This window comes from Heterodontus francisci, chromosome 1 (assembly GCF_036365525.1).
Source record: "Heterodontus francisci isolate sHetFra1 chromosome 1, sHetFra1.hap1, whole genome shotgun sequence".
Lineage (NCBI taxonomy): Eukaryota > Metazoa > Chordata > Chondrichthyes > Heterodontiformes > Heterodontidae > Heterodontus > Heterodontus francisci.
The window spans coordinates 14,851,792-14,874,283 of NC_090371.1; the positions used below are offsets into that span (position 1 = coordinate 14,851,792).

At 44.5% G+C, this 22,492-nt stretch overlaps 3 non-coding genes across 3 annotated transcripts; all 3 read left to right on the plus strand.

Moving 5' to 3' along the window:
* The first annotated feature begins 6,303 nt into the window (after positions 1-6,303).
* On the plus strand, positions 6,304-6,376 carry trnav-uac (transfer RNA valine (anticodon UAC)). The gene has a single exon. It is a non-coding gene; the product is annotated as a tRNA-Val (tRNA).
* A 4,337-nt stretch (positions 6,377-10,713) lies between these two features.
* Positions 10,714-10,786, plus strand: trnav-uac (transfer RNA valine (anticodon UAC)). The gene has a single exon. It is a non-coding gene; the product is annotated as a tRNA-Val (tRNA).
* Positions 10,787-15,135: 4,349 nt separating this feature from the next.
* trnav-uac (transfer RNA valine (anticodon UAC)) lies at positions 15,136-15,208 on the plus strand. The gene has a single exon. It is a non-coding gene; the product is annotated as a tRNA-Val (tRNA).
* The last annotated feature ends 7,284 nt before the right edge of the window (positions 15,209-22,492 follow it).

The window sequence follows — 22,492 nt, forward strand, 5'->3', positions numbered from 1 at the left end:
TTCTGGTCGCCACATTATAGGAAGGATGTGATTGCACTGGAGGGGGTGCAGAGGCGATTCACCAGGATGTTGCCTGGGATGAAACATTTAAGCAATAAAGAGAGGTTGGATAGGCTTGGGTTGTTTTCGCCTAAGCAGAGATGACTGAGGGGTGACCTGATCGAGTTGTACAAGATTATGATGGGCATGGACAGGGTGGATAGGGAGCAGCTGTTCCCCTTACTTGAAGGGTCAGTTATGAGGGGACACAAGTTTAAGGTGAGGGGCAGGAGGTTTAAGGGGGATTTGAGAAAGAACTTTTTTACCCAGAGGGTGGTGACGGTCTGGAATGCACTGCCTGGGAGGGAAGTAGAGGCGGGTTGCCTCACATCCTTTTAAAAGTACCTGGATGAGCACTTGGCATGTCATAACATTCAAGGCTATGGGCCAAGTGCTGGCAAATGGGATTAGGTAGACAGGTCAAGTGTCTTTAATGCATCGGTGCAGAATCGATGGGCCGAAGGGCCTCTTCTGCATTGTATTATTCTGTGAGTCTATGTTATGAACATCTAACTCATGGTTCCATTAAATTTTGAGAGATAGTTTTAATTTGGGAATTGAACATTTTCATGCAAGACAACGGAAAACACTGGGTTTGCAAAGCTTCAAACAAGCTTAGGGTGGTTACATATCATAGGATGGCCCATGTTTATTGCGTCAGGTCATAACGGGATTTGTGAAGACCCTAAAGAATGGGAACTTCTCTGAACTTCTTGTTGGTGATGGTGTGTCTGAAGTTGCCTCTATCAGAGGTTTAAATGTTATGAATTCCCTGAACACAGAGAAGATTTGGAGTTGGAAATTATTACTTTAGATTGCTATGTGGGACATCCCACATGTGCCACTTTGCTATGGAGCCTGATGATGTGGGGGCTGCCTGTCGGTGTTTTGATGTGTGTCCTTGCTGACAGACATTGGTTGACTTTGGAAAGCATTTGGATTCAGCAAGGCTGTTAGTTACAGAGAAAGCACTTGGCTTTCAGAAAGCTGTTGTCTTTGAAAGCAGCTGGGCTCAGCAATAAAGAGGCATCGGGAGCCAGGTGCACTTCTTTTTTGAGGCAGTCACGTGCTCAAGCTGGGAAGTCTGGATTCTCCGAAAATTGCTGAGAAACTAAGGAATTGTAGTGAATTCCTAAGCTGGTTTGGTCCCAGGAGAAGGGAACAAACTGCCAAGATTCTGTTACCTATAGGGGATTCTTGAGGTAGAATTAAAAGTCAAACTGCCTTATTCTCTTGGCAGTTAGATTTTAAAGTCTACGACTTCTTGGACTGTTAAGATTTGAGGTTTCAAATATCAATCTTTCCAAATTGTACTGTTACGTTAGTTGTGTTTTTCTTTGTTTGACACTTGTACAGTAACGTTTTTTGTTGAAAATGTGAAATCATGTGACATAATTCTTTCAGTAGTAACTGTGATTTCAACTTCCTCTTTTTAAAAGTTAACAGTCAGTATGTAATGTCGATATCTATGACTGTGTCAGTATTTGCATGGGAAGTATTTGAAGTGTGTTGGAAGTGTCAGGTCACTGAGTGTGTCAATAAACCACCACCATGATGTCAGTATTTGAAGGCATGGCCCTGGATTCTGTCAGTATTACTGGTGTGTGTTCAGGAGTATTCGTACCTTTGCATTGAGTGTTTGGGAAAGTGTCCGAGGTTTTTGTCCATATTTGCAGGTGATGTCCCAGAGTGTGTTCGGATCTGCAGGCATTGCTGAGGAATGAACATGTATTTGCAACACGAGAGTGTGAAGTTTCACAGGTGAATCCCAGTTAGAAGGCGTTCCCCCACACAGAAAAACACCAGTCGAAAAGATATTGTCCTCATCTGTGGTTTCATGGTGTAGTGGCTATCATGTCTGCTTTACACGCAGAAGATCTTGGGTTCAATCCCCAGAAAAACCATTTAAGTTGGAAAATAGCAATTGCTTTAAAGTGATGTTTTGAGCTTGGTTTGCGTTTCATCCGTTGACCCTCCAAATGGGGGACGCAAGGCATTGTAAACAATGTTACTCATCGCTCATCAGGAGTGTGCTGTTGCTGTCGCGTAATGGTACTATAATGTGCTAGTATTTTCACAGACTTCCTCAGATTGGTCCTCAGCGTTGTCTTAAGACGTATGTCAGATGTGCAGTAGTTTCTGAGTTCATCAGTATTTATAGTAGGTTCCGAGAAGTGTGCTTGCATCTACCATATGTTTGAGTGTGTCACTATTTACAGTAGATTTCTGAGTATGTTTGTATAAGCAGTAGCTTTCTGAGTGTGTCATTTACGGATGATTTCCGTGTGCCAGTATTTATGTAGTTTTCTCCAAGGTGTCACTATTTAGGGTAGGTTTGCGTCAATGTGCCTGTATTTACAGAAACTTTTGAGAGAGACGTTATGTCCAAAAGATTTCTGCGTGTCAGTATTTACAGTAGCTTTCTGTGAGTGCGTCTGCATTGATAGTGTATTTTTGTGACTATGTCATGTTAAGCTTGCTTTGGATAAAGAAATAGACAAGTTGCAAAAAAAGGTTTTGGATTGGGGGAGAGCAAATTTTAGTAAATTAAGGCAGGATCTGGCCAAGGTAGACTGGAAAGAGTTGCTCGTCAGGAAATCTACAGAAGAGCAGTGGGGGGCATTCAAAAAGGAAATGGGGAGTGTACAGGCCCAACATGTTCCCTCTTGGGTAATAGGTAGGAGCAACAAGCCCAGAGAACCATGGATGATCAGAAACATTCAAGGTACGATGAGAAGGAAAAGAGAGGCTTTTAGCAAATACAAGGAGAGCAAATCAACGGAAGCATTAGTGGAGTACAGAAAGTGTAGGATGGAGCTGAAGAAAGCAATTAGGAGAGCAAAGAGGGGATATGAGAAAGCTCTGGCTGGTAAAAGTAGGGAAAATCTATAAGTATATCAATGGGAAGAGGATAAGCAGGGAAAGCGTAGGATCCATTAGGGACCAAGGGGGAAATCTGTGGGTGGAGCCAGAGGACATTGGTTGGGTGTTGAACGAATGCTTCACATCTGTCTTCACCCAAGAGAATGAGGATGTAGATATGGAACTCAGAAAGAGAGAGACTGTGAGGTTCTTGAGCAAATTGTCATAGGGAGTGACAAGGTATTGGAGGTTTCGGCAGGCTTAAAAGCAGACAAATCTCCAGGTCCGGGCGATTTGTGTCCCAGGATGCTGTGGGAGGCGAGGGTGGAGCTTGCAGGGGGCTCTGACCCAAATTTCTAATTCTTCTCTGGCCACAGGGTGGTGCCAGAGGACTGGAAAACAGCTAATGTGGTCCCACTATTTAAGAAAGGTTGTTGAGATAAACCAGGCAACTACAGACCATTGAGTCTCACGTCAGTAGTAGGGAAACTATTGGAGAAATTTCTGAAGGAGAGAATCTATGTCCACTTGGAGAGGCTAAATTTGATTAGGAATATTCAGCATGGTTTTGTCAGAGGGAGGTCATGCCTAACAAATTTGATTGAATTTTTTGAGCATGTGACCAGGTGTGTAGATGAGGGTAGTGCAGTTGATGCAGTTTAGATGGATTTCAGCAAAGCCTTTGACAAGGTCCCACATGGGAAACTTATCAAGGAAGACTTATCTACTCAGAGAGTAGTAGGGGTGTGGAACGCCCTGCCTGCAACAGTAGTAGACTCGCCAACTTTAAGGGCATTTAAGTGGTCATTGGATAGACATATGGATGAAAATGGAATAGTTTAGGTCAGATGGTTTCACAGGTCGGCGCAACATCGAGGGCCGAAGGGCCTGTACTGCGCTGTAATGTTCTATGTTCTATGTTCTATGTTCTACAGCAAATGCACATGGGATACAGTGTCACTCGATAAGGTGGTTTCAAAATTGACTTCGCTGTGGGAGACAGAGAGTGATGACAGACGGCTGTTTTAGTGACTGGAAGCCAGTGTCCAGTGGCGTACCACAGGGATCAGTGATGAGTCCCCCATTGTTCGTCATTTATAAAAATTACATAGATGACTATGTGGGAGGGCAGGATCAGTAAGTTGCAAGATGACACAAAGAGTGGCTGAGTCGTTAACACTGAGGTTGAGTGTCTTGGGTTACAGGAAGATATAGACGGGATGGTCAAATGGGCAGAAAAGTGGCAGATAGAATTTAACCCTGAAAAGTGTGTGGTGATGCACTTTGGAAGGAGTAATGTGACACGGAAGTATTCAATGAATGGCCTGAGACTGGGAAGTTCCGAAGAATAAAGGGACCTTGGCGTGTTTGTCCATAGATCTCTGAAGGCAGAGGGGCAGGTTAATAGGGTGGTGTAAAAGGCATATGGGATACTTGCCTTTATCAATGGAGGCATAGATTACAAAAGCAAGGAGGTCATGTTGGAGCTGTATCGGACTTTGGTAAGGCCACAGCTGGAGTACTGTGTGCAATTCTGGTCGCCACATTATAGGAAGGATGTGATTGCACTGGAGGGGGTGCAGAGGCGATTCACCAGGATGTTGCCTGGGATGAAACATTTAAGCAATAAAGAGAGGTTGGATAGGCTTGGGTTGTTTTCGCCTAAGCAGAGATGACTGAGGGGTGACCTGATCGAGTTGTACAAGATTATGATGGGCATGGACAGGGTGGATAGGGAGCAGCTGTTCCCCTTAGTTGAAGGGTCAGTTATGAGGGGACACAAGTTTAAGGTGAGGGGCAGGAGGTTTAAGGGGGATTTGAGAAAGAACTTTTTTACCCAGAGGGTGGTGACGGTCTGGAATGCACTGCCTGGGAGGGAAGTAGAGGCGGGTTGCCTCACATCCTTTAAAAAGTACCTGGATGAGCACTTGGCACGTCATAACATTCAAGGCTATGGGCCAAGTGCTGGCAAATGGGATTAGGTGGACAGGTCAAGTGTCTTAAATGCATCGGTGCAGAATCGATGGGCCGAAGGACCTCTTCTGCATTGTATTATTCTGTGATTCTATGTTATGAACATCTAATTCATGGTTCCATTAAATTTTGAGAGATAGTTTTAATTTGGGAATTGAACATTTTCATGCAAGACAATGGAAAACACTGGGTTTGCAAAGCTTCAAACAAGCTTAGGGTGGTTACAGATCATAGGATGGCCCATGTTTATTGCGTCAGGTCATAACGGGATTTGTGAAGACCCTAAAGAATGGGAACTTCTCTGAACTTCTTGTTGGTGATGGTGTGTCTGAAGTTGCCTCTATCAGAGGTTTAAATGTTATGAATTCCCTGAACACAGAGAAGATTTGGAGTAAGAAATTATTACTTTAGATTGCTATGTGGGACATCCCACATGTGCCACTTTGCTATGGAGCCTGATGATGTGGGGGCTGCCTGTAGGTGTTTTGATGTGTGTCCTTGCTGACAGACATTGGTTGACTTTGGAAAGCATTTGGATTCAGCAAGGCTGTTAGTTACAGAGAAAGCACTTGGCTTTCAGAAAGCTGTTGTCTTTGAAAGCAGCTGGGCGCAGCAATAAAGAGGCATCGGGAGCCAGGTGCTCTTCTTTTTTGAGGCAGTCGCGTGTTCAAGCTGGGAAGTCTGGATTCTCCGAAAATTGCTGAGAAACTAAGGAATTGTAGTGAATTCCTAAGCTGGTTTGGTCCCAGGAGAAGGGAACAAACTGCCAAGATTCTGTAACCTATAGGGGACTCTTGAGGTAGAATTAAAAGTCAAACTGCCTTATTCTTTTGGCATTTAGATTTTAAAGTCTACGACCTCTTGGACTGTTAAGATTGGAGGTTTCAAATATCAATCTTTCCAAATTGTACTGTTACGTTAGTTGTGTTTTTCTTTGTTTGACACTTGTACAGTAACGTTTTTTGTTGAAAATGTGAAATCATGTGACATAATTCTTTCAGTAGTAACTGTGATTTCAACTTCCTCTTTTTAAAGGTTAACAGTCAGTATGTAATGTCGATATCTATGACTGTGTCAGTATTTGCATGGGAAGTATTTGAAGTGTGTTGGAAGTGTCAGGTCACTGAGTGTGTCAATAAACCGCCACCATGATGTCAGTATTTGAAGGCATGGCCCTGGATTCTGTCAGTATTACTGGTGTGTGTTTAGGAGTATTCGTACCTTTGCATTGAGTGTTTGGGAAAGTGTCCGAGGTTTTTGCGCATATTTGCAGGTGATGTCCCAGAGTGTGTTAGGATCTGCAGGCATTGCTGAGGAATGAACATGTATTTACAACACGAGAGTGTGAAGTTTCACAGGTGAATCCCAGTTGGAAGGCATTCCCCCACAGAGAAAAACACCAGTCGAAAAGATATTGTCTTCATCTCTGGTTTCATGGTGTAGTAGCTATCACGTCTGCTTTACATGCAGAAGATCCTGGGTTCAATCCCCAGTGAAACCATTTAAGTTGGAAAATAGCAATTGCTTTTAAGTGATGTTTTGAGCTTGGTTTGCGTTTCATCCGTTGACCCTCCAAATGGGGTACGCAAGGCATTGTAAACAATGTTACTCATCAATCATCAGGAGTGTGCTGTTACTGTCGCGTAATGGTACTATAATGTGCTAGTATTTTCACAGACTTCCTCAGATTGGTCCTCAGCGATGTCTTAAGACGTATGTCAGATGTGCAGTAGTTTCTGAGTTCATCAGTATTTATAGTAGGTTCCGAGAAGTGTGCTTGCATCTACCATATGTTTGAGTGTGTCACTATTTACAGTAGATTTCTGAGTATGTTTGTATAAGCAGTAGCTTTCTGAGTGTGTACATTTACGGAAGATTTCCGTGTGCCAGTATTTATGTAGTTTTCTCCAAGGTGTCACTATATAGGGTAGGTTTGCGTCAATGTGCCTGTATTTACAGAAACTTTTGAGAGAGACGTTATGTCCAAATGATTTCTGCGTGTCAGTATTTACAGTAGCTTTCTGTGAGTGCGTCTGCATTGATAGTGTATTTTTCTGACTATGTCATGTTAAGCTTGCTATGGATAAAGAAATAGACAAGTTGCAAAAAAAGGTTTTGGATTGGTGGAGAGCAAATTTTAGTAAATTGAGGCAGGATCTGGCCAAGGTAGACTGGAAAGAGTTACTCATCAGGAAATCTACAGAAGAGCAGTGGGGGGCATTCAAAAAGGAAATGGGGAGTGTACAGGCCCAACATGTTCCCTCTTGGGTAATAGGTAGGAGCAACAAGCCCAGAGAACCATGGATGACCAGAAACATTCAAGGTACGATGAGAAGGAAAAGAGAGGCTTTTAGCAAATACAAGGAGAGCAAATCAACGGAAGCATTAGTGGAGTACAGAAAGTGTAGGATGGAGCTGAAGAAAGCAATTAGGAGAGCAAAGAGGGGATATGAGAAAGCTCTGGCTGGTAAAAGTAGGGAAAATCTATAAGTATATCAATGGGAAGAGGATAACCAGGGAAAGCGTAGGATCCATTAGGGACCAAGGGGGAAATCTGTGGGTGGAGCCAGAGGACATTGGTTGGGTGTTGAACGAATGCTTCACATCTGTCTTCACCCAAGAGAATGAGGATGTAGATATGGAACTCAGAAAGAGAGAGACTGTGAGGTTCTTGAGCAAATTGTCATAGGGAGTGACAAGGTATTGGAGGTTTCGGCAGGCTTAAAAGCAGACAAATCTCCAGGTCCGGGCGATTTGTGTCCCAGGATGCTGTGGGAGGCGAGGGTGGAGCTTGCAGGGGGCTCTGACCCAAATTTCTAATTCTTCTCTGGCCACAGGGTGGTGCCAGAGGACTGGAAAACAGCTAATGTGGTCCCACTATTTAAGAAAGGTTGTTGAGATCAACCAGGCAACTACAGACCATTGAGTCTCACGTCAGTAGCAGGGAAACTATTGGAGAAATTTCTGAAGGAGAGAATCTATGTCCACTTGGAGAGGCTAAATTTGATTAGTAGTAATCAGCATGGTTTTGTCAGAGGGAGGTCATGCCTAACAAATTTGATTGAATTTTTTGAGCATGTGACCAGGTGTGTAGATGAGGGTAGTGCAGTTGATGCAGTTTACATGGATTTCAGCAAAGCCTTTGACAAGGTCCCACAAGGGAGACTTATCAAGAAAGACTTATCTACTCAGAGAGTAGTAGGGGTGTGGAACGCCCTGCCTGCAACTGTAGTAGACTCGCCAACTTTAAGGGCATTCAAGTGGTCATTGGATAGACATATGGATGAAAATGGAATAGTTTAGGTCAGATGGTTTCACAGGTCGGCGCAACATCGAGGGCCGAAGGGCCTGTACTGCGCTGTAATGTTCTATATTCTATGTTCTAAAGCAAATGCACAAGGGATACAGAGTCACTCGATAAGGTGGTTTCAAAATTGGCTTCGCTATGGGAGACAGAGAGTGATGACAGACGGCTGTTTTAGTGACTGGAAGCCAGTGTCCAGTGGCGTACCACAGGGATCAGTGCTGGGTCCCCCATTGTTCGTCATTTATAAAAATTACACAGATGACTATGTGGGAGGGCAGGATCAGTAAGTTGCAGGATGACACAAAGATTGGCTGAGTGGTTAACACTGAGGTTGAGTGTCTTGGGTTACAGGAAGATATAGACGGGATGGTCAAATGGGCAGAAAAGTGGCAGATAGAATTTAACCCTGAAAAGTGTGTGGTGGTGCACTTTGGAAGGAGTAATGTGACACGAAAGTATTCAATGAATGGCCTGAGACTGGGAAGTTCCGAGGAATAAAGGGACCTTGGAGTGTTTGTCCATAGATCTCTGAAGGCAGAAGGGCAGGTTAATAGGGTGGTGTAAAAGGCATATGGGATACTTGCCTTTATCAATGGAGGCATAGATTACAAAAGCAAGGAGGTCATGTTGGAGCTGTATCGGACTTTGGTAAGGCCACAGCTGGAGTACTGTGTGCAATTCTGGTCGCCACATTATCGGAAGGATGTGATTGCACTGGAGGGGGTGCAGAGGCGATTCACCAGGATGTTGCCTGGGATGAAACATTTAAGCAATAAAGAGAGGTTGGATCGGCTTGGGTTGTTTTCGCCTAAGCAGAGATGACTGAGGGGTGACCTGATCGAGTTGTACAAGATTATGATGGGCATGGACAGGGTGGATAGGGAGCAGCTGTTCCCCTTACTTGAAGGGTCAGTTATGAGGGGACACAAGTTTAAGGTGAGGGGCAGGAGGTTTAAGGGGGATTTGAGAAAGAACTTTTTTACCCAGAGGGTGGTGACGGTCTGGAATGCACTGCCTGGGAGGGACGTAGAGGCGGGTTGCCTCACATCCTTTAAAAAGTACCTGGATGAGCACTTGGCACGTCATAAGATTCAAGGCTATGGGCCAAGTGCTGGCAAATGGGATTAGGTGGACAGGTCAGGTGTTTCAATGCATCGGTGCAGACTCGATGGGCCGAAGGACCTCTTCTGCATTGTATTATTCTGTGATTCTATGTTATGAACATCTAATTCATGGTTCCATTAAATTTTGAGAGATAGTTTTAATTTGGGAATTGAACATTTTCATGCAAGACAACGGAAAACACTGGGTTTGCAAAGCTTCAAACAAGCTTAGGGTGGTTACAGATCATAGGATGGCCCATGTTTATTGCGTCAGGTCATAACGGGATTTGTGAAGACCCTAAAGAATGGGAACTTCTCTGAACATCTTGTTGGTGATGGTGTGTCTGAAGTTGCCTCTATCAGAGGTTTAAATGTTATGAATTCCCTGAACACAGAGAAGATTTGGAGTTGGAAATTATTACTTTAGATTGCTATGTGGGACATCCCACATGTGCCACTTTGCTATGGAGCCTGATGATGTGGGGGCTGCCTGTAGGTGTTTTGATGTGTGTCCTTGCTGACAGACATTGGTTGACTTTGGAAAGCATTTGGATTCAGCAAGGCTGTTAGTTACAGAGAAAGCACTTGGCTTTCAGAAAGCTGTTGTCTTTGAAAGCAGCTGGGCTCAGCATTAAAGAGGCATCGGGAGCCAGGGGCAGTCACGTGCTCAAGCTGGGAAGTCTGGATTCTCCGAAAATTGCTGAGAAACTAAGGAATTGTAGTGAATTCCTAAGCTGGTTTGGTCCCAGGAGAAGGGAACAAACTGCCAAGATTCTGTAACCTATAGGGGACTCTTGAGGTAGAATTAAAAGTCAAACTGCCTTATTCTTTTGGCATTTAGATTTTAAAGTCTACGACTTCTTGGACTGTTAAGATTTGAGGTTTCAAATATCAATCTTTCCAAATTGTACCGTTACGTTAGTTGTGTTTTTCTTTGTTTGACACTTGTACAGTAACGTTTTTTGTTGAAAATGTGAAATCATGTGACATAATTCTTTCAGTAGTAACTGTGATTTCAACTTCCTCTTTTTAAATGTTAACAGTCAGTATGTAATGTCGATATCTATGACTGTGTCAGTATTTGCATGGGAAGTATTTGAAGTGTGTTGGAAGTGTCAGGTCACTGAGTGTGTCAATAAACCGCCACCATGATGTCAGTATTTGAAGGCATGGCCCTGGATTCTGTCAGTATTACTGGTGTGTGTTTAGGAGTATTCGTACCTTTGCATTGAGTGTTTGGGAAAGTGTCCGAGGTTTTTGCCCATATTTGCAGGTGATGTCCCAGAGTGTGTTAGGATCTGCAGGCATTGCTGAGGAATGAACATGTATTTACAACACGAGAGTGTGAAGTTTCACAGGTGAATCCCAGTTAGAAGGCGTTCCCCCAAACAGAAAAACACCAGTCGAAAAGATATTGTCCTCATCTGTGGTTTCATGGTGTAGTGGCTATCACGTCTGCTTTACACGCAGAAGATCCTGGGTTTAATCCCCAGTAAAACCATTTAAGTTGGAAAATAACAATTGCTTTAAAGTGATGTTTTGAGCTTGGTTTGCGTTTCATCCGTTGACCCTCCAAATGGGGTACGCAAGGCATTGTAAACAATGTTACTCATCGCTCATCAGGAGTGTGCTGTTACTGTCGCGTAATGGTACTATCATGTGCTAGTATTTTCACAGACTTCCTCAGATTGGTCCTCAGCGATGTCTTAAGACGTATGTCAGATGTGCAGTAGTTTCTGAGTTCATCAGTATTTATAGTAGGTTCCGAGAAGTGTGCTTGCATCTACCATATGTTTGAGTGTGTCACTATTTACAGTAGATTTCTGAGTATGTGTGTATAAGCAGTAGCTTTCTGAGTGTGCACATTGACGGAAGATTTCCGTGTGCCTGTATTTATGTAGTTTTCTCCAAGGTGTCACTATATAGGGTAGGTTTGCGTCAATGTGCCTGTATTTACAGAAACTTTTGAGAGAGACGTTATGTCCAAAAGATTTCTGCGTGTCAGTATTTACAGTAGCTTTCTGTGAGTGCGTCTGCATTGATAGTGTATTTTTCTGACTATGTCATGTTAAGCTTGCTATGGATAAAGAAATAGACAAGTTGCAAAAAAAAGGTTTTGGATTGGGGGAGAGCAAATTTTAGTAAATTAAGGCAGGATCTGGCCAAGGTAGACTGGAAAGAGTTACTTGTCAGGAAATCTACAGAAGAGCAGTGGGGGGCATTCAAAAAGGAAATGGGGAGTGTACAACATGTTCCCTCTTGGGTAATAGGTAGGAGCAACAAGCCCAGAGAACCATGGATGACCAGAAACATTCAAGGTACGATGAGAAGGAAAAGAGAGGCTTTTAGTAAATACAAGGAGAGCAAATCAACGGAAGCATTAGTGGAGTACAGAAAGTGTAGGATGGAGCTGAAGAAAGCAATTAGGAGAGCAAAGAGGGGATATGAGAAAGCTCTGGCTGGTAAAAGTAGGGAAAATCTATAAGTATATCAATGGGAAGAGGATAACCAGGGAAAGCGTAGGATCCATTAGGGACCAAGGGGGAAATCTGTGGGTGGAGCCAGAGGACATTGGTTGGGTGTTGAACGAATGCTTCACATCTGTCTTCACCCAAGAGAATGAGGATGTAGATATGGAACTCAGAAAGAGAGAGACTGTGAGGTTCTTGAGCAAATTGTCATAGGGAGTGACAAGGTATTGGAGGTTTCGGCAGGCTTAAAAGCAGACAAATCTCCAGGTCCGGGCGATTTGTGTCCCAGGATGCTGTGGGAGGCGAGGGTGGAGCTTGCAGGGGGCTCTGACCCAAATTTCTAATTCTTCTCTGGCCACAGGGTGGTGCCAGAGGACTGGAAAACAGCTAATGTGGTCCCACTATTTAAGAAAGGTTGTTGAGATAAACCAGGCAACTACAGACCATTGAGTCTCACGTCAGTAGTAGGGAAACTATTGGAGAAATTTCTGAAGGAGAGAATCTATGTCCACTTGGAGGGGCTAAATTTGATTAGGAATATTCAGCATGCTTTTGTCAGAGGGAGGTCATGCCTAACAAATTTGATTGAATTTTTTGAGCATGTGACCAGGTGTGTAGATGAGGGTAGTGCAGTTGATGCAGTTTACATGGATTTCAGCAAAGCCTTTGACAAGGTCCCACATGGGACACTTATCAAGAAAGACTTATCTACTCAGAGAGTAGTAGGGGTGTGGAACGCCCTGCCTGCAACAGTAGTAGACTCGCCAACTTTAAGGGCATTCAAGTGGTCATTGGATAGACATATGGATGAAAATGGAATAGTGTAGGTCAGATGGTTTCACAGGTCGGCGCAACATCGAGGGCCGAAGGGCCTGTACTGTGCTGTAATGTTCTATGTTCTATGTTCTATGTTCTAAAGCAAATGCACAAGGGATACAGAGTCACTCGATAAGGTGGTTTCAAAATTGGCTTCGCTGTGGGAGACAGAGAGTGATGACAGACGGCTGTTTTAGTGACTGGAAGCCAGTGTCCAGTGGCGTACCACAGGGATCAGTGCTGGGTCCCCCATTGTTCGTCATTTATAAAAATTACATAGATGACTATGTGGGAGGGCAGGATCAGTAAGTTGCAGGATGACACAAAGATTGGCTGAGTGGTTAACACTGAGGTTGAGTGTCTTGGGTTACAGGAAGATATAGACGGGATGGTCAAATGGGCAGAAAAGTGGCAGATAGAATTTAACCCTGAAAAGTGTGTGGTGGTGCACTTTGGAAGGAGTAATGTGACACGGAAGTATTCAATGAATGGCCTGAGACTGGGAGGTTCCGAGGAATAAAGGGACCTTGGCGTGTTTGTCCATAGATCTCTGAAGGCAGAAGGGCAGGTTTATAGGGTGGTGTAAAAGGCATATGGGATACTTGCCTTTATCAATGGAGGCATAGATTACAAAAGCAAGGAGGTCATGTTGGAGCTGTATCGGACTTTGGTAAGGCCACAGCTGGAGTACTGTGTGCAATTCTGGTCGCCACATTATAGGAAGAATGTGATTGCACTGGAGGGGGTGCAGAGGCGATTCACCAGGATGTTGCCTGGGATGAAACATTTAAGCAATAAAGAGAGGTTGGATAGGCTTGGGTTGTTTTCGCCTAAGCAGAGATGACTGAGGGGTGACCTGATCGAGTTGTACAAGATTATGATGGGCATGGACAGGGTGGATAGGGAGCAGCTGTTCCCCTTACTTGAAGGGTCAGTTATGAGGGGACACAAGTTTAAGGTGAGGGGCAGGAGGTTTAAGGGGGATTTGAGAAAGAACTTTTTTACCCAGAGGGTGGTGACGGTCTGGAATGCACTGCCTGGGAGGGAAGTAGAGGCGGGTTGCCTCACATCCTTTAAAAAGTACCTGGATGAGCACTTGGCACGTCATAAGATTCAAGGCTATGGGCCAAGTGCTGGCAAATGGGATTAGGTAGACAGGTCAGGTGTTTCAATGCATCGGTGCAGACTCGATGGGCCGAAGGACCTCTTCTGCATTGTATTATTCTGTGATTCTATGTTATGAACATCTAATTCATGGTTCCATTAAATTTTGAGAGATAGTTTTAATTTGGGAATTGAACATTTTCATGCAAGACAACGGAAAACACTGGGTTTGCAAAGCTTCAAACAAGCTTAGGGTGGTTACAGATCATAGGATGGCCCATGTTTATTGCGTCAGGTCATAACGGGATTTGTGAAGACCCTAAAGAATGGGAACTTCTCTGAACTTCTTGTTGGTGATGGTGTGTCTGAAGTTGCCTCTATCAGAGGTTTAAATGTTATGAATTCCCTGAACACAGAGAAGATTTGGAGTTGGAAATTATTACTTTCGATTGCTATGTGGGACATCCCACATGTGCCACTTTGCTATGGAGCCTGATGATGTGGGGGCTGCCTGTAGGTGTTTTGATGTGTGTCCTTGCTGACAGACATTGGTTGACTTTGGAAAGCATTTGGATTCAGCAAGGCTGTTAGTTACAGAGAAAGCACTTGGCTTTCAGAAAGCTGTTGTCTTTGAAAGCAGCTGGGCTCAGCAATAAAGAGGCATCGGGAGCCAGGTGCACTTCTTTTTTGAGGCAGTCGCGTGCTCAAGCTGGGAAGTCTGGATTCTCCGAAAATTGCTGAGAAACTAAAGAATTGTAGTGAATTCCTAAGCTGGTTTGGTCCCAGGAGAAGGGAACAAACAGCCAAGATTCTGTAACCTATAGGGGACTCTTGAGGTAGAATTAAAAGTCAAACTGCCTTATTCTTTTGGCATTTAGATTTTAAAGTCTACGACTTCTTGGACTGTTAAGATTTGAGGTTTCAAATATCAATCTTTCCAAATTGTACTGTTACGTTAGTTGTGTTTTTCTTTGTTTGACACTTGTACAGTAACGTTTTTTGTTGAAAATGTGAAATCATGTGACATAATTCTTTCAGTAGTAACTGTGATTTCAACTTCCTCTTTTTAAAAGTTAACAGTCAGTATGTAATGTCGATATCTATGACTGTATTTGCATGGGAAGTATTTGAAGTGTGTTGGAAGTGTCAGGTCACTGAGTGTGTCAATAAACCGCCACCATGATGTCAGTATTTGAAGGCATGGCCCTGGATTCTGTCAGTATTACTGGTGTGTGTTTAGGAGTATTCATACCTTTGCATTGAGTGTTTGGGAAAGTGTCCGAGGTTTTTGCCCATATTTGCAGGTGATGTCCCAGAGTGTGTTAGGATCTGCAGGCATTGCTGAGGAATGAACATGTATTTACAACACGAGAGTGTGAAGTTTCACAGGTGAATCCCAGTTCGAAGGCATTCCCCCACACAGAAAAACACCTGTCGAAAAGGCGGTGTCACTGTCTGTGGTTTCATGGTGTAGTGGCTATCACGCCTGCTTTACACGCAGAAGATCCTGGGTTCAATCCCCCGTGAAACCATTTAAGTTGGGAAATAGCAATTGCTTTAAAGTGATGTTTTGAGCTTGCTTTGCGTTTCATCCGTTGACCCTCCAAATGGGGTACGCAAGGCATTGTAAACAATGTTACTCATCGCTCATCAGGAGTGTGCTGTTACTGTCGCGTAATGGTACTATAATGTGCTAGTATTTTCACAGACTTCCTCAGATTGGTCCTCAGCGATGTCTTAAGACGTATGTCAGATGTGCAGTAGTTTCTGAGTTCATCAGTATTTATAGTAGGTTCCGAGAAGTGTGCTTGCATCTACCATATGTTTGAGTGTGTCACTATTTCCAGTAGATTTCTGAGTATGTTTGTATAAGCAGTAGGTTTCTGAGTGTGTCATTTACGGAAGATTTCCGTGTGCCAGTATTTATGTAGTTTTCTCCAAGGTGTCACTATATAGGGTAGGTTTGCGTCAATGTGCCTGTATTTACAGTAACTTTTGAGAGAGACATTATGTCCAAAAGATTTCTGCGTGTCAGTATTTACAGTAGATTTCTGTGAGTGCGTCTGCATTGATAGTGTATTTTTCTGACTATGTCATGTTAAGCTTGCTATGGATAAAGAAATAGACAAGTTGCAAAAAAAGGTTTTGGATTGGGGGAGAGCAAATTTGAGTAAATTAAGGCAGGATCTGGCCAAGGTAGACTGGAAAGAGTTACTTGTCAGGAAATCTACAGAAGAGCAGTGGGGGGCATTCAAAAAGGAAATGGGGAGTGTACAGGCCCAACATGTTCCCTCTTGGGTAATAGGTAGGAGCAACAAGCCCAGAGAACCATGGATGACCAGAAACATTCAAGGTACGATGAGAAGGAAAAGAGAGGCTTTTAGCAAATACAAGGAGAGCAAATCAACGGAAGCATTAGTGGAGTACAGAAAGTGTAGGATGGAGCTGAAGAAAGCAATTAGGAGAGCAAAGAGGGGATATGAGAAAGCTCTGGCTGGTAAAAGTAGGGAAAATCCCAAGATATTCTATAAGTATATCAATGGGAAGAGGATAACCAGGGAATGCGTAGGATCCATTAGGGACCAAGGGGGAAATCTGTGGGTGGAGCCAGAGGACATTGGTTGGGTGTTGAACGAATGCTTCACATCTGTCTTCACCCAAGAGAATGAGGATGTAGATATGGAACTCAGAAAGAGAGAGACTGTGAGGTTCTTGAGCAAATTGTCATAGGGAGTGACAAGGTATTGGAGGTTTCGGCAGGCTTAAAAGCAGACAAATCTCCAGGTCCGGGCGATTTGTGTCCCAGGATGCTGTGGGAGGCGATGGTGGAGCTTGCAGGGGGCTCTGACCCAAATTTCTAATTCTTCTCTGGCCACAGGGTGGTGCCAGAGGACTGGAAAACAGCTAATGTGGTCCCACTGTTTAAGAAAGGTTGTTGAGATAAACCAGGCAACTACAGACCATTGAGTCTCACGTCAGCAGTAGGGAAACTATTGGAGAAATTTCGGAAGGAGAGAATCTATGTCCATTTGGAGAGGCTAAATTTGATTAGGAATAGTCAGCATGGTTTAGTCAGAGGGAGGTCATGCCGAACAAATTTGATTGAATTTTTTGAGCATGTGACCAGGTGTGGAGATGAGGGTAGTGCAGTTGATGCAGTTTACATGGATTTCAGCAAAGCCTTTGACAAGGTCCCACATGGGAGACTTATCAAGAAAGACTTATCTACTCAGAGAGTAGTAGGGGCGTGGAACGCCCTGCCTGCAACAGTAGTAGACTCGCCAACTTTAAGGGCATTTAAGTGGTCATTGGATAGACATATGGATGAAAATGGAATAATTTAGGTCAGATGGTTTCACAGGTCGGCGCAACATCGAGGGCCGAAGGGCCTGTACTGCGCTGTAACGTTCTATGTTCTATGTTCTAAAGCAAATGCACATGGGATACAGAGTCACTCGATAAGGTGGTTTCAAAATTGACTTCGCTGTGGGAGACAGAGAGTGATGACAGACGGCTTTTTTAGTGACTGGAAGCCAGTGTCCAGTGGCTTACCACAGGGATCAGTGCTGGGTCCCCCATTGTTCGTCATTTATAAAAATTACATAGATGACTATGTGGGAGGGCAGGATCAGTAAGTTGCAGGATGACACAAAGATTGGCCGAGTGGTTAACACTGAGGTTGAGTGTCTTGGGTTACAGGAAGATATAGACGGGATGGTCAAATGGGCAGAAAAGTGGCAGATAGAATTTAAGCCTGAAAAGTGTGTGGTGGTGCACTTTGGAAGGAGTAATGTGACACGGAAGTATTCAATGAATGGCCTGAGACTGGGAAGTTCCGAGGAATAAAGGGACCTTGGCGTGTTTGTCCATGGATCTTTGAAGGCAGAAGGGCAGGTTAATAGGGTGGTGTAAAAGGCATATGGGACACTTGCCTTTATCAATGGAGGCATAGATTACAAAAGCAAGGAGGTCATGTTGGAGTTGTATCGGACTTTGGTAAGGCCACAGCTGGAGTACTGTGTGTAATTCTGGTCGCCACATTATAGGAAGGATGTGATTGCACTGGAGGGGGTGCAGAGGCGATTCACCAGGATGTTGCCTGGGATGAAACATTTAAGCAATAAAGAGAGGTTGGATAGGCTTGGGTTGTTTTCGCCTAAGCAGAGATGACTGAGGGGTGACCTGATCGAGTTGTACAAGATTATGATGGGCATGGACAGGGTGGATAGGGAGCAGCTGTTCCCCTGAGTTGAAGGGTCAGTTATGAGGGGACACAAGTTTAAGGTGAGGGGCAGGAGGTTTAAGGGGGATTTGAGAAAGAACTTTTTTACCCAGAAGCTGGTGACGGTCTGGAATGCACTGCCTGGGAGGGAAGTAGAGGCGGGTTGCCTCACATCCTTTAATAAGTACCTGGATGAGCACTTGGCACGTCATAACATTCAAGGCTATGGGCCAAGTGCTGGCAAATGGGATTAGGTAGACAGGTCAAGTGTCTTTAATGCATCGGTGCAGAATCGATGGGCCGAAGGGCCTCTTCTGCATTGTATTATTCTGTGATTCTATGTTATGAACATCTAATTCATGGTTCCATTAAATTTTGAGAGAAAGTTTTAATTTGGGAATTGAACATTTTCATGCAAGGCAACAGAAAACACTGGGTTTGCAAAGCTTCAAACAGGCTTGGGGTGCTTACAAATCATAGGATGGCCCATGTTTATTGCGTCAGGTCATAACGGGATTTGTGAAGACCCTAAAGAATGGGAACTTCTCTGAACTTCTTGTTGGTGATGGTGTGTCTGAAGTTGCCTATCAGAGGCAACTGGGAGAGCGAGGTGGCAGCTGGGTAAGTGAGTTTTCAACTTATATAAACTTATCTTTTTGTTTAGGCAGTTTCTTTTTGCAGCGGCGACAGGAAGAGTGAGGTGGCAGCTGGGTAAGTGAGGTTACAACTTATATTTTAGAATTAGAATTAGAATTAGAACATTACAGCGCAGTACAGGCCCTTCGGCCCTCGATGTTGCGCCGACCTGTGAAACCATCTGACCTACACTATTCCATTTTCATCCATATGTCTATCCAATGACCACTTAAATGCCCTTAAAGTTGGCGAGTCTACTACTGTTGCAGGCAGGGCGTTCCACGCCCCTACTACTCTCTGAGTAAAGAAACTACCTCTCACATCTGTCCTGTATCTATCACCCCTCAACTTAGAGCTATGTCCCCTCGTGTTTGCCATCACCATCCGAGGAAAAAGACTCTTACTATCCACCCGATCTAACCCTCTGATTATCTTATATGTCTCTATTAAGTCACCTCTTCTCCTCCTTCTCTCCAACGAAAACAACCTCAAGTCCCTCAGCCTTTCCTCGTAAGGCCTTCCCTCCATACCAGGCAACATCCTAGTAAATCTCCTCTGCACCCTTTCCATAGCTTCCACATCCTTCCTATAATGCGGTGACCAGAACTGCACGCAATACTCCAGGTGCGGTCTCACCAGAGTTTTGTACAGCTGCAGCATGACCTCGTGGCTCCGAAACTCGATCCCCCTACTAATAAAAGCTAACACACCATATGCCTTCTTAACAGCCCTATTAACATGGGTAGCAACCTTCAGGGATTTATGCACCTGGACACCAAGATCTCTCTGTTCATCTTATATAAACTTACCTTTTTGTTTTGGCAGTTTCTTTTTGCAGCGGCGACAGGGAGAGTGAGGTGGCAGCTGGGTAAGTAAGTCCTATATATTTGGCAGCGGCTGAACCCGAGACCCTACACCCTTAGTGTCTCCCACCCGCCCTCCTCTTCTAACCAAAAAAAAGGACTCGGTGGTGTGTAGATAAGGTAAGGCTTTTTCTATTTCTTTTTTTTCGTGTGATTGGTAAAAACGTTTCGTTCCTTTTTCGTTTATCTAAGTTAAGACTAACTTAAGCTTAAGATTGAAAATGGCAGGAGATCTCAGACCCGTGTTATGCTCCTCTTGCTCAATGTGGGAGCTCAGGGACACGACTGATGTCCCTGACTCCTTCACGTGTTGGAAGTGTGTCCAGCTGCAACTCTTGTTAGACCGCATGACGGCTCTGGAGTTGCGGATGGACTCACTTTGGAGCATCCGCGATGCTGAGGAGTTCGTGGAGAGCACGTTTAGCGAATTGGTCACCCCGCAGATTAGGATTGCTGAGGGAGAAAGGAAATGGGTGACCAAAAGGCAGAGAAAGAGCAGGAAGGCAGTGCAGGTATCCCCTGCGGTCATCTCCCTCCAAAACAGGTATACCGTTTTGGATACTGTTGAGGGAGATGGCTCACCAGGGGAAGGCAGCAGTAGCCAGGTTCATGGCACCGTGGCTGGCTCTGCTGTTCGGAAGGGCGGGAAAAAGAGTGGAAGGGCTATAGTCATAGGGGATTCGATTGTAAGGGGAGTAGATAGGCGGTTCTGTGGTCGAAAACGAGACTCCCGAATGGTATGTTGCCTCCCAGGTGCACGGGTCAGGGATGTCTCAGATCGGCTGCAGAACATTCTGAAAGGGGAGGGTGAACAGCCAGTTGTCGTTGTGCACATAGGCACCAATGATATAGGTAAAAAACGGGATGAGGTCCTACAAGCAGAATTAAGGGAGTTAGGAGCCAAGTTAAAAAGTAGGACCTCAGAGGTAGTAATCTCAGGATTGCTACCAGTGCCACGTGATAGTCAGAGTAGAAATGAAAGAATAGTCAGGATGAATGCGTGGCTTGAGAGATGGTGCAGGAGGGAGGGGGTTCAGATATTTGGGACATTGGGACCGGTTCTGGGGGAGGTGGGACTATTACAAATTGGACGGTCTACACCTGGGCCGGACTGGAACCAATGTCCTTGGGGGTGCTTTTGCTAACGCTGTTGGGGAGGGTTTAAACTAATGTGGCAGGGGGATGGGAACCAAATGAGGTCAGTGGACAGTAAGGAGGTAGTAACTAAAGCCTGTAAGGAACTAGATAATGAAGTCAGCGTGACTAAGGGAAAGAGTAGACAGGGAGCAGTTGATGAACGCAAAGGGACTGGTGGTCTGAGGTGCATTTGTTTTAATGCAAGAAGTGTAGTAGGTAAGGCAGATGAACTTAGGGCCTGGATTAGTACCTGGGAGTATGATGTTATTGCTATTACTGAGACTTGGTTGAGGGAAGGGCATGATTGGCAACTAAATATCCCAGGATATCGATGCTTCCGGCGGGATAGAGAGGGAGGTAAAAGGGGTGGAGGAGTTGCAGTACTGGTCAAAGAGGATATCACAGCTGTGCTGAAGGAGGGCACTATGGAGGACTCGAGCAGTGAGGCAATATGGGCAGAACTCAGAAATAGGAAGGGTGCGGTAACAATGTTGGGGCTGTACTACAGGCCTCCCAACAGCGAGCGTGAGATAGAGGTACAAATATGTAAACAGATTATGGAAAGATGTAGGAGCAACAGGGTAGTGGTGATAGGAGATTTTAATTTTTCCAACATTGACTGGGATTCACTTAGTGTTAGAGGTCTAGATGGAGCAGAATTTGTAAGGAGCATCCAGGAGGGTTTTCTAGAGCAGTATGTAAATAGTCCAACTCGGGAAGGGGCCATACTGGACCTGGTGTTGGGGAATGAGCCCGGCCAGGTGGTTGAAGTTTCAGTAGGGGACTACTTTGGGAATAGTGATCACAATTCCGTAAGTTTTAGAATACTCATGGACAAAGAGGAGAGTGGTCCCAAAGGAAGAGTGCTAAATTGGGGGAAGGCCAACTATACCAAAATTCGGCAGGAGCTGGGGAATGTAGATTGGGAGCAGCTGTTTGAAGGTAAATCCACATTTGATATGTGGGAGGCTTTTAAAGAGAGGTTGATTAGCGTGCAGGAGACACATGTTCCTGTGAAAATGAGGGATAGAAATGGCAAGATTAGGGAACCATGGATGACAGGTGAAATTGTGAGACTAGCTAAGAGGAAAAAGGAAGCATACATAAGGTCTAGGAGGCTGAAGAAAGACGAAGCTTTGAAAGAATATCGGGAATGTAGGACCAATCTGAAACGAGGAATTAAGAGGGCTAAAAGGGGTCATGAAATATCTTTAGCAAACAGGGTTAAGGAAAATCCCAAAGCCTTTTATTCATATATAAGGAGCAAGAGGGTAACTAGAGAAAGGATTGGCCCACTCAAGGACAAAGGAGGAAAGTTATGCGTGGAGTCAGAGAAAATGGGTGAGATTCTAAATGAGTATTTTGCATCGGTATTCACCGAGGAGAGGGACACGACGGATGTTGAGTTTAGGGACAGATGTTTGATTACTCCAGGTCAAGTCGGCATAAGGAGGGAGGAAGTGTTGGGTATTCTAAAAGGCATTAAGGTGGACAAGTCCCCAGGTCCGGATGGGATCTATCCCAGGTTACTGAGAGAAGCGAGAGAGGAAATAGCTGGGGCCTTAACAGATATCTTTGCAGCATCCTTAAACACGGGTGAGGTCCCGGAGGACTGGAGAATTGCTAATGTTGTCCCCTTGTTTAAGAAGGGTAGCAGGGAAAATCCAGGTAATTATAGACCGGTGAGCCTGACATCAGTGGTAGGGAAGCTGCTGGAGAAGATACTGAGGGATAGGATCTACTCCCATTTGGAAGAAAATGGGCTTATCAGTGATAGGCAACATGGTTTTGTGCAGGGAAGGTCATGTCTTACCAACTTAATAGAATTCTTTGAGGAAGTGACAAAGTTGATTGATGAGGGAATGGCTGTAGATGTCATATACATGGACTTCAGTAAGGCATTTGATAAGGTTCCCCATGGTAGGCTGATGGAGAAAGTGAAGTCGCATGGGGTCCAG